The 13,612-nt window shown below is 48.0% G+C and overlaps 1 long non-coding RNA gene across 1 annotated transcript; it reads right to left on the bottom strand.

Annotated features, from left to right (window-relative positions):
• Positions 1–9,008: 9,008 nt before the first annotated feature.
• On the bottom strand, positions 9,009–12,692 carry LOC121143779. Its single transcript, XR_005881103.1, has 3 exons — positions 12,604–12,692; positions 10,618–10,691; positions 9,009–9,311 (listed from the first exon to the last, which is right to left on the bottom strand). It is a non-coding gene; the product is annotated as an uncharacterized LOC121143779 (long non-coding RNA).
• Between the last annotated feature and the right edge of the window lie 920 nt (positions 12,693–13,612).

The following is a 13,612-nucleotide window of genomic DNA, read 5'->3' as shown; positions in this document are numbered from 1 at the left end:
CATTCTTGAAAATGGATCTGTTTGTATAGCAACATGCTTAGTTCAGCAGCCTCTCTCTAAGCTCTCTGAAAACCTAAGGCCTGTGTTGTTTTTTTGTTTTAGAAAAGAATTTAATTTCTTAGTTCTATCTCCCTGCCCAAACAAGGGGTATATACTATCTTAAAACTCTTAGGTTCCTATTAGTTTAAACATTGCCTGTGGAGATCTATAAAAATGTTGGAGCAAGGGTTGGAGACTTAGTTCGGTGGGAAAGTGCTTGCTTAGCAAGCATAAGGTCCTGGGCTTGGTCCTCAGCCAGGGAAGGAAGTCTGGCTGAGTGGCATGGACACAAAGCTTTTAAAGAAGTTTAGAAACAGCAGTTAGTTCTATTTGCTGAGAAGAAGAGGTTCAGAAACAATGGGTCAACTTAATTCCTGGCTACCTCTTCTAGATGCATACTCTCTGTCTGTCAGAACTGAAGTCTGAGCAATTGCTCTCCCGCCATGCTCCAGATTTCTCTGCAGTGCGGGGAGAAGACCACACCCCAGCCAATGTTCTCTATGTACAGAGTCTTCACCTCTTCAAGTGTCTCCTGGTGAGGTCACACACAGTCACAACGGATAATGAGATTTTCTCGTTCTTTTCTCATGGCTGTTCCTAAGTCCCTGACAGGAAGCACCTTGAGAAAGGCTCAGCTGGTGGCACTGGCGAGCAGAATGTGTGGCAGCTGGTTTCACTGCAATGACTGTCTCCCAGGCCTCCAAAGGTTTCACTGACTCCAGCCAGGACACACATCCGTGGGTTTCCCAGCTTCTCAAAATAGTATTGCCCAAGTAGACCAAGGATTCGAACACATGAGACAGTACAAGACACTGCACATTTGTCCATGACAAAGACTTTTTTCCATTGAATAAGGAGCAATAGTAACTATGACAACGATAGACCCAGGAAACTTGGTGCTCTCTGCATTATATACACTGGCATTTACTAGTTAGGAAGTTAGCATAGGATGCTTCAATAGCCTTGTGACTTAGGCCCTAAAATTCTACATTTGGCTTTCACAGACCTCATCGTCTCTGCACCCAGGGTATTTGGTTCTGTTCATGGGTTTAAGGGATGTGGTACCTCATGACACTGAGATACTGTAACAAGATGCTCTATTTCCAGCACACCCCAGGGCGTGTTAGTTACATCTGGGGCCTCAGAAGGAGAGGTTTCATGTCAGTTTCCTGCTCAGTCACTCAGAAACCCGGCATTCTGAAAGCCAGTGACTTGTATTTAAAATGATCAAGAATCACCAGTCTCAGTCCACAGCCTGGAAACCAGGAGGGGTCCTTTGTATGGGCATGGGAAACAGCTTTCTTCTTGCTCTCCAGCAAAACACCTTGGTTTGCATCATTTATAAACCACAGGAATGGACCTCCTCTTGCACTGCAGGAGCTTGGCCGGTCAAGACCGAGGTACCAAGAGGGCGGTACCTGCCATCTCTCTGACATGGCAGTCTCCGGTCAACAGAGGCTAACGGAAGAACTAAACCCATTCCTCAGAACTATTTTCTAAAGGCATTGCCTTCCATCATCACTGAACCCCAAGGCCTCGGCATCTCCTAAAGCCCCGCACCTAGCAATGCTGCTGCATGGGGGTTGAAGTTTCAACAGGGATCTGGAGAGACACACTCAAGCCTGAAGCACAAGTTTTCCTCCAGATGTGCCCTGCTGAGGGGAGTCCTTCAGGGTCAGCTGGACCTTCAGCAGAAGTCAGGAAGGTCCCCAGTAAAGGTAAGCCGGTGACGGCTACCAGACCGATTGCTCTTCCGAGGCGGAGGCAGCTCACGCACACCCGTAAGCACACTGCCAGCTCTAGGCCAGACTGATCCATGAGACCCTGTCTCAACCCAAGAAGACCAATAACATAATTGCTGCGATATGCTATGACACCATAGAGTAAAAGCCATCAGGACTTTTGTTTTCTACAGGATTTCCATCACTCGTGTATAAAAAGCATAATTACTGGTATGGGATCACAGTACGCACGTGTGAACGTGACATCAACAGGGACAGGAGAGAGTGGTTCAGAGTGGTTTCCTGTGTTCTTGAGATGCATAGCAGTAGGTTTCTTTAAAATAATCATGTGCACACAGAGACACACACACACTCATGTGGGCATACCTGCTGAAGCCAGTAAAGAGTATTCTGGGGTGCAAGCTAGGACTGGAACTCTGGTCCTCTACAAGTGCTCCACTGACTGCTACAAGCTAGGACTGGAACTCTGGTCCTCTGCAAGTGCTCCACTGACTGCTACAAGCTAGGACTGGAACTCTGGTCCTCTGCAAGTGCTCCACTGACTGCTACAAGCTAGGACTGGAACTCTGGTCCTCTGCCCATCTGCCCAGCCTCCCCAGACTGCGCAGTCAACTTTCTGAGCAGCATCCTGACATCCCTGGTGTGAAGTGTTAGTGGATGAGTAGAAAAGAAAGACAAATTCACTTAGACTTTGAGCTTTGGAGACACTCACGCTCGGTTTCTATCTCACAAACATTTTAAGACTGGAAAATTCCAAATGTCCTTTTAGACTATTTGATTTTTCCTCTGTCATCACCGTTCGGTACTAAGATGTCCTACCCACACAACCTGCCGTTTCTAGTTAATAGAAGATGTCTCAAAGAGGTTGGGGCCAAAATCAGAAGATCGTAAAGCTATTCCTGGGTCTGACCGTTCCTCCATTTTGAAAGGACAAGTGGTGAGTTTAAACTGACAAGGCATGGGTAAGGAAGAAAAACACTTTTTTGAAAACAGGTTTGGTCCTTTAAAACTCCTTAGTGGACACAAATAAAAGCTAGGGTGGGTGACCAACTTACTAGGGGTGACCCACGATTCTCTGGAGGATGAGATGTCTAAGATGGATCTGAGATGGAAGCCTGCCGTGATGGAAAAGACCGACCCAGGCAGAGTGGACAGTGAAGAGCAGTCAGTGAGTCAGGAAAGGTAAGGTGTGTAGGGGCCCAGGGGAGGCTGGCTGGAGCTTAGTGAGTAAGTGAAGTGTGGTGTGGTGCTGTACGGTATAGCCGAAATCATTTGAGGTTTGTAGGCCATGCCAAGCAGGTGGATCTAGCTTTGAGTATCTGTTGCTGAATAAAACACTACACCAAAACATGACAAACATAATTTAAAGAAAAACAACTTAGTCCCTTTCCTACAAGGGCTCATGTGCAGTCTGTCTACTTCAACAGCAGGGACACAGCATCCCAGCCTCACACAACAGTGCCAGGCTAGAGAAAGGCCAGGCAGAGCAAGTCCCCGGATGGCAGCTGACCATATTGCCCATCGGCGAGGAGACGCAGGACTGCACACTCGCCTCTAACCCCCAACCAGAGCCCAGCATCTCTCCTCTTCACCTGTGCAGCCTTGGACAATCACAGCATGCCCCATGCCTCCATCCCCCCCCGTCCATCTGATGGTGACAATTCACCTTTGTGTGATAACCAGCCATAAGATGGAGACGGAGAACTGAGGATTCTAGGCACAAGCAAAGGAGGTAGCCTGAGAAGGAGCTCTGTGCGGATTTCCAAGTCTCCTGTAGGGGTGCCCCCCTGCCCCAGGCCAGTGGGAGGCAGACTCTGCTCCAACTTCCCAAAACCCAGGCTGCCATTGGTTGCCCCACCCAAGGCCGAACAGTGAGATCTGAGGCCAGGTGCACTTGTGGGGCCTGTCTCTACTGCCTGCACAGAAAAGCCCACCCTGGCTGCCCCTCCTGGAACGCTGCTGAGTAACCTTGAGTTACAGCAGCCCTCACTCAGTCCAGCTTCCAGGGTGCAGAGCCTCTGTGTGGCGGCCACCGCTTGCCTTCTCAAAGCCCCGCTGTTCCCCAGGAGATGAACCTCTCTTCTACCCTAGGGCCGACTTGGGCTGAGAGGCTTGTGCTATCATTTCTTCACCTCTGTCTTTGTCACCTGGTGCCTGGTGGCCCTCCCAGCTTTGTTGCTGTTTACACGTTTAAATTATACAAGTGTATTGTCATCAACTATCTGAGAAGTAGGTCAGGAGGTAAAAGGTTGACTACACAATCGTGACCAACTAAGTTGAACCCCAGGCCCCGTTGTAACGTGTATTCTCTCCCGCCTGCTGCCTGGGTCCCACCGCTATCTCAGCCCCCAAATAACACATGAGACACTATATTAGTTACAAAGCTGTTGGCCATTTGCTATGGTTTCTTATCGGCTAGCTCTGACTTAATTATTAACCCATAACTGCTAATCTGAGTATTTATACATGGTCTTCTCTTACCGGAGAAGGGGGCCAGACCTCTTACTCCTCTGGCATCCTATATTGTGACTGACCATGCCTCTGTTTCCCAGAATCCTCCTTGACTCCTAATCCCACCTATCTTGCTTCCCTATTGGCCAACAGTGCTTTTATTCAACAACCAATAAGATAAACATATACACAGAAGGACTTCCCCCATCACCCCATGCACGAGGAAGGCAGGCAATGGTTGTCTATCCAACAGTCTGGCCCCATGGGCCATCTTCAGGTTCAGTGAGTGACCTGTACGAAAAATCAAAGGTAGACGGAAACCAGGGCAGACATCTGAGGTTGGCCTCTGCCTTCCACAAACACCCATACACACATGTAATTTTTAAATATAGCCGGGCGTTGATGGCCCATGCTTTTAATCCTAGAACTCGGGATGCAGAGGCAGGTGGATTTCTGTGAGTTCGAGGCCAGCCTGGTCTACAGAGTGAGTTCCTGGACAACCTCTAAAACAATACAGAGAAACCCTGTCTCGAAAAACCAAATAAATAAGTAAGTAAATAAATAAATAATGAACATCCAAATAATAATGAGACATGAAAAATAAAAATAGAAAACTTGATTTCCCCCCAGTTTCACTTCCCTCCCAGGGAACAGCTAGACTGGCCATCCTGCAAGAATATTTCATGTGTCCGTACATCTCTTCCCACATTCCAAGGGTGCTGGGAATACCATCCAAGAGTAACTTCATTCTTCTGACTTAACACAGGGATTTGATCTCACCAGTAAGACAGAGTCTCTGACCCCTGGCAGAGCCTTCCGTAGTTTTCCTGCAGTACAATTTCTTTGACTAGTTTTCTTGTGTAGATATCTCAGTTTCTTTTTTATTTTTTTTCTACTATGAAGAAAGCTAAGAAAAACATCTGTGGGCACAGAACTTTAGCCATTCTATAGCAGTTTCTATGATGTGTGTTCCAGGTCTGCACAAATGCAGATGCTAGCCAGGTAGTGACGGCACATGACTTTAATCTCAGCACTTGGGAGGCAGAGGCAGGCGGATCTCTGAGTTCAAAGCCAGCCTGGTCTACAGAGTGAGTTCCAGGACAACCAGAGCTACACAGAGAAACCCTGTCTCAAAAAACCAAAACCAACCAAACAAAACGGCAGGTGCTGGTTCTCCATGCCCATCGTCTCTTCCTTAAGTATTATTCCCGTCTGTCCTTGAGTCTCCTGTCACTTGCTCTTTCTCTCAGTCTCTTCTCTCTCGTGCTCTCTCTGCTGAGCCTGTCTCTCCCACACTCTCCCTATGTCTAGTCCTTCCCCACCCCCAGCAGTTAAGAGCACCAGCTGCTCTTGCAAAGGACCCTGGTCTGGTTCCCAGCACCCACATGGTGGTTCACAAACCATCCCTGACTGAAGATCCAGTGCACCCAACCCTCTCTTCTAACCTCTGAGGGCACCAGGCATGCACAAAGTACCCATACATACATGCAGGCAAAGCACACATATACATAAATAAACTAAGACTGCTTCAAAAATTGTCCCTACTACAGGGTTAGGGAAAGGCTAGGTCATAGTCCTTCCCCCAAGTCTGGGGGTGGGGGCATGGTACTATATATGCCTCTGTCCCTCTAGGACACTGTACACTTGTCCTGGACACTCTCACCACATGTATTGAACAGACAGGGCAGTAAACTCCACTGCCTCAGGGATCCTCCTATCTCTGTCTCCCCAGGACTAGGATTACAGCTTTTTAAAGTGTGGGTCCTAGCACTGGGACTCAGGTCATGATGTTACCCAGCCCACACTTTATGGACTGAGCTGTCTGGATGCCCCTCTTTTTCTCTTTATTTTTGGTAATAATTTCATTCATTAACTTAAAAAAGTTATATTCTAACTCATAACTGGTCAAAATACCAAGAACTAATGTCTATGGGGTACTCAGCCAAAAATAGAACATCTCTCTCACATCCCTCCTCCTCCTAAACCCAGAGAGGAACAAATAGCAAATTCTTAGCTTTGCTTCATGTGAGAATGTCTTTTGTCCCTTCACTGTGGGTGTCTGATGGAAGTGTGGGTGCCCACATCCCACTGAACACATGTGGAGGTAGAGACAATTTGGGGTGTCAGTCCTCACTTTCAGCCTTGTTGAGACCGAGTTTACTCTTTGCTGTTGGACTAGCTAGGCTAACTGGCCCACAAGCTTCCAGAACACTGACTCTATCTCTCATCTCTCTGCAGAAGAGCTAGAATGATAAATGCATGCTGCCACATCTGGCTTCACATGGGCTTGGGGGATTCGAACTTGGGTCCTTAAACTAGCATAGCAAGTGTTTTACCTACTGATCCATCTCAATGGGGCCCTCTTCGTTTTCGTTTTTATTCGATTTATTAGGTTTACTTGGTGCGTGCGTCACGCACAGGCAATTCAGAAGCCACCAGCCATGCATGTGCAAACAGTACCCTTGGGAGTCATTTCTCTCCTTCCTCTGTGTGGGACTTGAGAATGGGACTTAGGTCATCAGACTTGGCAGCAAGGGCCTTGAGCCACTGAGCCTCTCACTGACGCCCCTTGTCGTCGCCCCCCCACACACACATATACACACACGCAAACTCCATTTTGGAAAGACAGTGTTTTCAGCTATAGGATCTCTGACTGACAGAAGTTCCTTTTTTAATCACTTGAAAACTATGCCACTAACTTCTGATCTTTGTGACTTCAGATCCTTTGTCACTCAACTGGCCTTCTTCTATAGGTACTATTAATCTCAGACTCTAAATTTTGCTTGTTTATGTATTTATTTATTTACTTAGGCTCTTAGTTGGTTTTTGGGCAATTGAATTACTCAGTGGTTTTGGTGCCAATTTGTTTAGATTTATCCTATTTGGCTTTGCTTATCCTTAGAACTCTGAGGCTTTTCCGTCTCTGACCACCTTTGGGAGATTGACAGACACCATTCATTTGGGGACTCTGGAGCCCCACCTTCTTCCCATTTTCTCTGGCACTCTAATGATATGACTGTGAGATAATCTGGGTGTGTAGGTGAGGCTCTTCCAGGTTGCTTGGGCTCTAGGTGTCCGTTTATTTTCACTTTGTTTTTCTCTAGTTTCCAGATGCATCCTGCTGAGGTCTTTATGCGTGTAGGTTTTGTCTCCTGCCCTCTACGCTTTAACACTGTGTCTGCCCAACAACTTTTTCATTTCAATTGTGTTTTTCAGTCCAATGATTTCCATATTTTACAGTGTCTGTTTCTTTGCTGAGAGCTGGGCTGAGGCTGGTTTTCATTTGTCTCAAGGGAGTCTGTTGAAACATTCTTCCTGTGACCCTTTCAGTCTTTGTGAAATGATGTCCACGTGATTCATTTCAGTGCATGGATAGATTTTTGTTGTTGTTTTCCGTTTCCCTAGGTATTCATAGGACCGGTGGCTTTCATTGTATCCTGGACATGTTGGCTATTGTGCTCTGGGACTCTTGGTGGGATTTCAGTCTCCCGTGTAAGCAGAGACTCACACTCTAGAGAGGAGGCAGCTTCTGACCTGCATCTGGGTCCCATGCTTCTAACACCAGTGGTGTTTTCCCGCTCTGGGATACTGCTCACTGGCCTACTTTCTCTGGCATTTCTAGGGCTCTTCCTGGGTCTCTGCTGTTGCTTTCCGGAAGACCAGAAGTTGTTTCTCTGTCCCAGCTGCTATGTGGCAAGGCAACCTTCTGCCACAGCAGATGGGAGGAACTAAAGCCATGGGTCTACATCCCCCAGGCAATTAGACTCAAAGCAGGACCGCAGTACACTTTGTTGATACTGTCTCTGTGGATGGCTGGCCCAACAGCCCGTTGCCCAGTTCTGGAGAGCGGGTGGTCAGTCCAGCAGGAATTTGAAGGCAAAGGAGGCCACTTCACTTGTGCCCCGTTTTGGGGCTGGGGAGAGCTTCCCATGTGGTTTTTGCCTTCTCCTCCTCTGTGTCTGTCAGGGGTTTCAGGCCTCTTTGACATCCAGTTTGAGGTCCTTTGTGGGACCAAGGAAAGCATGGGAATCCTTGTTTCACCTGGATTCTAAGCGTTCTTGTTGGTCTGCCTTCTAGGAGCCCAGGGATTCTTCAGGAGGTTCATTTGTTTATTTTTGTTCTGCTTGTTCATATGAGGTCTCATCTGTAGTTCAGAGGACTCTCAGCTGTGATCCTCTGGCCTCAGCATCCCAAGTGGTAGGATGCCTGCAGGCAAGCAGGCGGGGTAGTTTTAAATGTCAAGTGGCCATAATCTAGAATTATCTGAGAAGAAAATCTTCATCTAGTTATTGCTTAGATCAAACTGGCCTGGTCTGTGTGCCATGTCTAGCAGAAGGCAGACTTAGTTGTTAATTGATGTAGGAGAGGCCCCCGCTACTGTGGACAGCCCCCTTCCTTGGGTGGATTGTTCTGAATTACCTAAGAAAGCTAACTGAGCAGCAGCCAGCTAACAGCGCCCTCCGTGGCTCCTGCCTCGTTTCTTTGGCTGTGAAGTGAGTTCCTTGGCCAGAAGTAGTAGTGTGTGGCAAAGCAAGCTGGCCTGTCTTCGGGTACCGTGTCCTGCCTGGCTTGGGTCTGGAACCCTGACTAGGGGTGGCATGGAAGTGAAGCAAGTACAGATACACAGGCAGTACAGGAAAGGGGGCAGGTGGGGTGTGCACACTCCGATGGAGCTCTTCCGACTCAGGCCGTAACCCAGAATTGGTGTGGGGTGTCCACCAGAGAAGACCACTCAGACACGGGTTCAAGCCAACAGAGAGTCCTTTATTGGCCAGAAGTCCCCCAGTCTTCCTCGGGATGGGGTTCTAAGAACAACAACACATCCTGGGTTGACACACCTCAGTCAGCAAGAACAGTCCGTCAGAAGCTGAATTCAGAAGCAAGGTCAGTCCATTTAGGGACTTTCCCAGAACAGAGGACTTTGATGGAACAGGTCTTTGTTCTCCTGTTGGATGGTGGTTCTGGCCTTGTGCTGGTTTCCAAGGCGTGAATGGTCCTTACATCATGAACTAGCCATTTCCATGTCATGAACCAAGTTTCTTCTGTCCTCGGTGCAGAGTCAACTCTAGTATCTGTGAACTGAATTAATGAACTGGGTGGTGTTCATATGCGAGAATGTCAGAACCTTAAAGCTTTCAGCAGGCAGACCTGTTAAAGAGAAGCTTTTTCCTTGAGAGAAGCCCTTCCTTGCTAGCCACTTTGGTTTATCACCCGCCAGTCGCCTGGGCTCTGCCGCGATGTAGTCCCCAAATAACACACAAGACGCTGTATTAATTATGAAGCTGTTGGCCTTGTTTGTTTCTTACTGGCTAGCTCTGCTTTAAGTAATTACCCCATAATTGTTAATCTAAGTATGTCTCTTACCAGAGAATAGTTCCGGGCTTCCTACCCCCATGGCGTTACATGTTGACTCTCCTGTGTTTCTCCTTCCCAGAGTTCTCCTCGACTCCTAGTCCCTCCTATCTAGGTTTCCTATTGGCTCAACAGTACTTTATTGACAAATGCACAGGACTTCCCCCAACACAGACCCCATGTCCCTGAAGTCTTGAGTAAGCACCTCCCAAGGCTGTAAGTAGCATCTTTGTGAGAAACAGTCATGTTGAACTGGTGACGTGAACGTGGGAAACTGCTGTTATCCAAAAGTTAATGGCATTTGTCCCTCTGTGTACCCCATCTCACAGTCTACCTCCCCAGCTGCCTATCTGTCTGTCTGTCTCCGTCTAGCTGATTAACTTGAAGTCCCCTAACTGGAATGTCCCTCAGAAAAGACAACAGGATTCCACATGCCACATGATAAGACTTTAACCCTTGCTCTTAATGGCCCTGGCGTACAGTGACAGAACCTCAGTGGGGTTTTGATACACCTACATGTCCAGATTCTCACTAAATGTCCTCAACTCTCATTCCTTTTCCTCTGTAAATGCTACGATGACTCTGAGACACGGCTTTTCCAATGCAAACGTTGAAGTGAGGCGGCAATAGCCCACCGTGCACTGCCACAAAGGCTCAAACTGTGTAGGGTTTGTGTTCCCAAGTCTGAACTCTACCCCGCAAAGGACACCCCACGTTTGTGTTCAAGATGAGAACTGCATAAGGGAGTCATTAAGAACTGGGTTTTGGTGGGGCGGCTTTGATTTGACACTTTTGAAATAGGATCTGGGTCATGGTTGTGAACAGTGCAGAGCCCTTTTTTGGGCAACAGCGTCTGGACTTGATTACTTGAAGCCAGGTTGTGGTTCTGTTACCCACCCCTATGAGAGTGCTGCTGTGGCAGACCTTGTGTCCTGACATGTTTGGGGAACTCTGTATGGGTTCTAATTGTTAATGTGTTAGTTGTGACCCTGCTGTTCAGCTAGCTGCTCGGTGTTTGGACTCCACCTCTTACCTTGCTTCTGCAGTCCTGGCCTTCCTGTCACACAAGTTTCACCACTAGCATCTTGTCAGTATCCCGTTTATTCCCTGAGGATGACAAATGGCACGAAACAGACTACTCTACAAATACTTATCAAATGAGTGAAGAGTCACTGGATGATAACCTGGCGCAGTGAGCTTAGGTGGCACCTAAGGGACGTCCCTCGTCCCTTGCCTCCTCCTGTGGTCAAGAGATCAACGGAGTCTCTCCATCCATCCCGCCCCCAGCTGAGAGTCTGAAGTCGGCCCCTCCACACAGTCAGCTGTAGCCACTCCCTGCTTTCTCATTGTAAAGATGCTCACTTTTCAGGAGAGCCTGTCACACCCGAGGAGTCCACAGCCTTCCCTCACATTGTCTCAGAGATGGTCTCTAATGGCCGCTTCTTCCAGAAGACAGCTGGGGAAGTTTACAAGGGCTTTCCTATTCATGAAGGATGCTGTGAAAACTCTCAAGGGAGAGAGAGGGTACAAGACAGGCAGCTTGTGTAGATTCTCACCCATACGTGTTAGGGGACCCAGCGGAGTCCTCTGCCCTTTCTAAGACCCATGGGGTATTTTTATAGAGTATATACCCATAGGGTAATGTCTCAAACTGTCTGATAAATCACATCCCATTTAAACTCCACAAAATCCTATTAAAGGTAGGGAAACTGAGACAAAGAAAGTAACTCCCCTCAACTCCAACAGTCAGACCTTGTTTGGGTCTCCCTTTGTTCAATTTCCCGCCTTTTCCTCAACTACCCAACAATCCAAAGGGGAGAAGCAGGGGCTAGGGAAGGGCCACTGGAAGATGAGATCCGCCTACAAGAGCCCTCGAGTCTCCCCGGCTCCTCCTCTGCGTGGCACAGTTACTGACTCCCAGGGAAGCCCCCACCCAGCTGGTGGACCCTAAGTCCTAGCACTGCAAGATAGTAAGACCTCCCCTCCAGGGGCATCTAGCTGAATTTACGCCAATTGCCTTGTGTCTCAGCTTGAGCTTCCTCATAAGCAGAGTCAAGAAAATGGGATCTGCAGGAAAACACTCTGGGAAACTCCTTTGGGGGAAGCCAGGAAGGGAGGCACATGGAGGGGTCAGTTGATAGCGACACTCCACAATGAACAACAGGGGTTCAGTCCTGTGGAGGCCTTGCGTTCACAGCTGTGCCTAAGAAGTCTCCTTGGAATGCGCTAGGTACACTCCAGCACCCACTTTGGACCCCCCCAAACACATAACCACAGCTACAGAGGATCTGATGCCCTCTTCTGGCCTCTGTGGGCACCAACACATCATGGTGGCATAAACACATAAATTTAAAAAAATGAGAATACAACTTTAAAATGTCAGTTAAATCACAATTGTCTGGGGACTGGGGATCATGGCACAGTGGTGGAGAGCTTGTGTGGCATGTTGTAAAGCCCTGGGTTCAACTCTGCAGAAATCATATAAACAAACCAATAGATAAAGCAGCCCCCAAGCGACCTGAGAATTGTAAGAGGAAACAAAGCCTTTGTTCCCCAAGTTGCTGACGGTCGGTCGTGTGATTTATCATAGCAACAGACACTCTAAGACGCAGGGTTTTGTTGTTGTTTTGCTTTGGATTCATTTTCCCAGTGATCCTGCCCTGCAGGAGTTGCACAGGTGTGTTTTCCTTCTGTTAGGCAGGTAAGCAGGTGGTGAGTCCCCATCCCCATGACTCTCGCCCACCACTGCACAGGGCAGGGTCACCGACCTCCCTTAATCTGTAGCACAGGCACCTGAACATGATGCTCTGCTCATGTGTGCTTGGAGCCCATTATTCTGCAATCAGAGTTTTTGTCAGGGAACATAAGTCATCCACCTATCCCTCCACCCACCCCCACTCCCCCACCCCCGGCCATCCTCCACGCCCTTCCTTTGAGGAAAAGGTTCTGCTTACTTAGTTCTGTAACCTCTGCTCTCCCCAAATAGCAATCCCTTGACCTCGAGTCTGTGCCTGCTTACCTCGGGGACCATCTGAAGTCTCTGGGTGACAGTGGAGACTCTCGAGCACCACGGGCCTATGGGAGCAGGGAGCAAAGCGTCAGGGCTGGCAGGCCTGGCTCTGAGGCTTCTCAGTGTGGCAAGGGTCACAGTCACAGGCACTAATTCTGGAACCTGGAACGGAGCCTTCCTTCCACACAGCTAAAATCTCTGAGGGCCTGGAATCAGAGCAGGATCGTCTCACAGAAGTCCCTTCCCTAGTCTCTGGAGAGGCCTTTTCTCCACCCTTGTCAGTCTCTGAGGAACAGGACAAATAGTTACGGCCACCACGTTCACTGCATGTCAACTAGAATTAAGTCTGAGGGGCTTTCTCCCAGCTTTTTTGGAAGAACAAAACTTTGAAGGCTTATTTCTTTAAACACTTTTTACATTGATGTAGTTATCGTGTGTGTTTGTGCATGTGTGTGGTAGGGAGGACAACGTGAGGCATCAGTTCTCTTCTTCCATCCTGGTTTACTTCTATCAGAAATGATAGTTCAGTGGTTAGAGCACCTGCTGTTCTTACAGAAGCCCCAGGTTCCTGGTACCCACTTGGTGGCTCACAACTGCTTGTAACTCAAGTTCCAGGGGACCCAATGCCATCTTCTTGCCTTTTTGGTCACCTGGCACACATGAGGTACACATACATTTATATAAAAACACATGCACTGAAAATGTTTTGGTTGGTTGGTTTTGGGTTTTGATTGTTGGTTTTCTAAGACACAACTTCTCTGTGTAGCCATGGCTGTCTTGGAACTCTCTGCAGACCAGACTGGCCTTAATCTCAGAGATCTGCCTGCCTCTGCCTTCCCAGTGCTGAGATTAAGGTATGTGTCACCAACACCTTACTAAAAATGTATCTTTTTTAAAAAAAGTTTTAAAGTAGCTTTCTGAATTAAATCGATTTTGGTTAGAGCTCCATTCCAGGTTTTAATGAAATATGGTGAACAAATGTTTTAATGGGGAGTTAATAGTCCTGCCCGGTTGCACT

Source organism: Mesocricetus auratus, unplaced genomic scaffold (assembly GCF_017639785.1).
Source record: "Mesocricetus auratus isolate SY011 unplaced genomic scaffold, BCM_Maur_2.0 Super-Scaffold_100013, whole genome shotgun sequence".
Lineage (NCBI taxonomy): Eukaryota > Metazoa > Chordata > Mammalia > Rodentia > Cricetidae > Mesocricetus > Mesocricetus auratus.
The sequence above is the reverse complement of the archived record's forward strand: the minus strand, read 5'-3'. Positions and strand labels throughout refer to the sequence as shown.